This window comes from Fundulus heteroclitus, unplaced genomic scaffold (genome assembly GCF_011125445.2).
Source record: "Fundulus heteroclitus isolate FHET01 unplaced genomic scaffold, MU-UCD_Fhet_4.1 scaffold_308, whole genome shotgun sequence".
Classification (NCBI taxonomy): Eukaryota; Metazoa; Chordata; class Actinopteri; order Cyprinodontiformes; family Fundulidae; genus Fundulus; species Fundulus heteroclitus.
The window spans coordinates 85,985-89,063 of record NW_023396718.1 but is presented as its reverse complement, the minus strand read 5'-3'; the positions used below and the strand labels follow the sequence as shown (position 1 = coordinate 89,063).

At 35.6% G+C, this 3,079-nt stretch overlaps 1 long non-coding RNA gene across 1 annotated transcript; it reads left to right on the top strand.

Annotated features, from left to right (window-relative positions):
* The first annotated feature begins 984 nt into the window (after positions 1 to 984).
* On the top strand, positions 985 to 1,421 carry LOC118559527. Its single transcript, XR_004928913.1, has 3 exons — positions 985 to 1,075; positions 1,208 to 1,275; positions 1,368 to 1,421. It is a non-coding gene; the product is annotated as an uncharacterized LOC118559527 (long non-coding RNA).
* The last annotated feature ends 1,658 nt before the right edge of the window (positions 1,422 to 3,079 follow it).

The following is a 3,079-nucleotide window of genomic DNA, read 5'->3' as shown; positions in this document are numbered from 1 at the left end:
ATCTGCTGGCCCAGGTAGCTGTAGTTTATAGTATGCTGTACTTATTTTTCTTTATTTTTAGATGCCTTGAGGTAAAGGTTATCGTCATACACAAAACTTTAAAAGGAAGATGGAAGACCCCAAACCACTGGATGTCGAAATCAAAGTTCAAGAAAGCACATTTGTGGCTTGTATGTGTGTTTCATAGATACTTGTGACATTTGTGCTTCGGTTGCATATTGTTGATTTAACAAGCTTAAACTAAAATGTGTTTTCTGATTGGAAGGTAAAGGAACAGGAACGCGCCATAGAAGTAGACCTTGGCCGACCTCTTCTGCCAACAATACCTGCAGACTGGTCATTCCACCAGAATCAAAAGACAAGAAAGTAAGTTTATTTTACACATAAATTGACTTAATAATATAAGCAGTTTTGTAATACTTTTTTGTATTTTTTTTAGTTTGTCTTTTTTATAGGAGACTCTCATCTAAGGGCTATTGTGGATGGATTTGCTCCTATTAAAGAAGAGAGTCTTTACTTTGGTTTCTTGGCCGTCCCTGGAGGAGCAGCGTTGGACCTGAGAACCGAAATCTTGAATGCTGTGATTCCACGAATACCTGATTTAGTATGTTTGTTAGCTCCAAGCAACACTTTGAAGAGAAGCACTGTTGTTAGTGAAGCTGGGAAACAGTTTAAAAAGCTCCTAACAACTGTTTGCATACTTTCTCCAAAGGTAAGCTCTTGTGTTGGTTTATGATACAAATTTTTAAGCAGTAAATTAGTAACACAAACATACAAGTATATGTAGCACCATAAATACATGCAAGTAAAACAATTGCTTGAGATTTTTAATAAAAACATATGCACTGTATATAACTAGTGTTTAAAAGCATGGGTATGATTTAGTGTTCTGTAAGGTTCTCATAACAATACCATAAATGTAAATGTTTATAAGTTTTTTAGGGACTGCTAAGTAATTTCCTACTTTATATCTTTTTAAAGGTGTTTGTGTTGGATTTCCCTCCAAGACTTAATGTGGATCCTCAGGTTCAGTCTCTTTTACGACAAGAATTCCACAGAGTATCGGTGCAATTGGGTAAATACTGACAATAAAGCCTTTTTGCTTTGTAAAAATATCACATTTTAAGTATTTCTAAATTAAATGCCTCAATTTGTAACTTACTATTTTAAGACGTATTTAACATTTGTCTATTTTCTGCATTTCAAGGTGTGTCATACAAATCAGTTGCTGAGCTGTTTCCAATGAGAAAACTGCACCTGTGGAGCAGAGATGGGGTAAGGCACGAATTCAAAAAGTTCCATAAAGTATAACTTTAACAAAATGAATTGATGATTATTAATATGTACCTTTTTTATTTTGTTAAAAGGTACACCTAAGTGATGATGATGGGATGAAAATCCTAAATAAAGCGATATATGAGCAGATTCACAAGCCACCTACAGAGACGGAGGTGATGCCCACCATGTCATGCTCTTCTCCAAAGTTCCTTGAGCAAGTTCCTAAGCCAACTGCTGAAAAAGTCTCAAAGTTGGTTTGTGCACCTGAGGTTCCAGTTGTGGCCCCACAAAATCCCTTTGAATGGAACATTGTTGGATCTCACAAGAAGGTAAAGTAGTTTACTGTTTTGGACTAAACATTTTAATATATTATAAATATTTTTTTATTAGATTTATGATTGCCATTCTTTTCTGCCAAGCTATAGACCTTTCCAACTTCAAGTCAAAAAGAAAGCTGTGCTTCACCAAAGAGAGTACTTTATTTAAAGGTTAGTATTTTAAAAAACTTTTTATTGAACCATCCATCCATCTTCTTCCTCTTATCCACGGTCGGGTCGCAGGGGTAGGAGCTTCAGTACGGCCAGCTCCTCCGGAGGAACCCCAAGGCATTCACAGACAAGCTGAGAGACATAGTCCCTCCAGCGTGTCCTGTGTCTTCCTCTGGGTCTCCTCCCACTCCCAGTGGGACGTGCCCGGAACAGATGGCCGAGCCACGTCAACTGGCTCCTCTCGACGTGGAGGAGCAGCGGCTCTACTCTGAGTCCTCCCCGGATGACTGAGCTCCTCACCCTATCTCTAAGAGAGAGCCCAGACACACTACGGAGAAAACTAATTTCTGCCGGCTTCTACCAAGATCTTGTTCTAATTTTTATTTAAACTTTTTAATTAAATTCTTAATGAAACCATTAGGTGTAATAAACTGTTTGCTATTGTTTACAGGTGGAAGAACAAATGGAGTTTTCTGTGGAGCTCAATCCAAAGTTGTTTGATGGTGAAATTCTGGAAATCTTGGGGGATGGCAACACATCAACTTTTGGAGATGCTTCTATTGCACCATTTAAAAAAACAAAGGTAATCCTGATGGGGAATGGTGTTTTGTTAATATGTGCAATGTGTTAATATGTATAATGTACAATTCTGATGCCAAACATTTTTTGCCGCTGTATTTTAAATGAATTGGCTATTAAAATTTGAAGGAATGCCATGTATTAAAAAAATATAAATTATTGACAATACTTTTAATCATTTAGAACAAGGAATATTACAAAGTAAATATTTCTTTATTTGTAAAGTGAAATTCATGTCTATTTCATTTACACATAAATACTTTAATGTATTACCTCACTATATCTATGACATGTATAAATATTTTTGTTTCACTTTCTAAATTGGCTACTAAAACATGAAAGCGCTATGTAAAATATCTTAATTTTCCTGGTATACTCTGTTTAAGTAACTGGTAAAATCAATTAGAAAGTAAAGTTGTTAGGTCTAACCAGGGTAAAATGGTTTACTGTTAGTTTGACTGAATGTGTGTATTGTAAATATTGTTTTATTAGATTTATAATTATTGTTCACTTCTTCTAAACTTTAGGCTTCTCCAACTTCAAGCCAACATCAAAGCTGTGCTTCACCAATGAAAGCACCACATCTACAGGCTAGTATTTGTTGAACTGTTTATTTAAGATTGTCAATTGTTTCTCAATGAAATCATAATTTGTAATAAACTGTTTCCTATTATTTACAGGTGGAAAAAGAAATGGAGGAGTTTTTGGTGGAGCTGAATCCAACTGCACCGTTT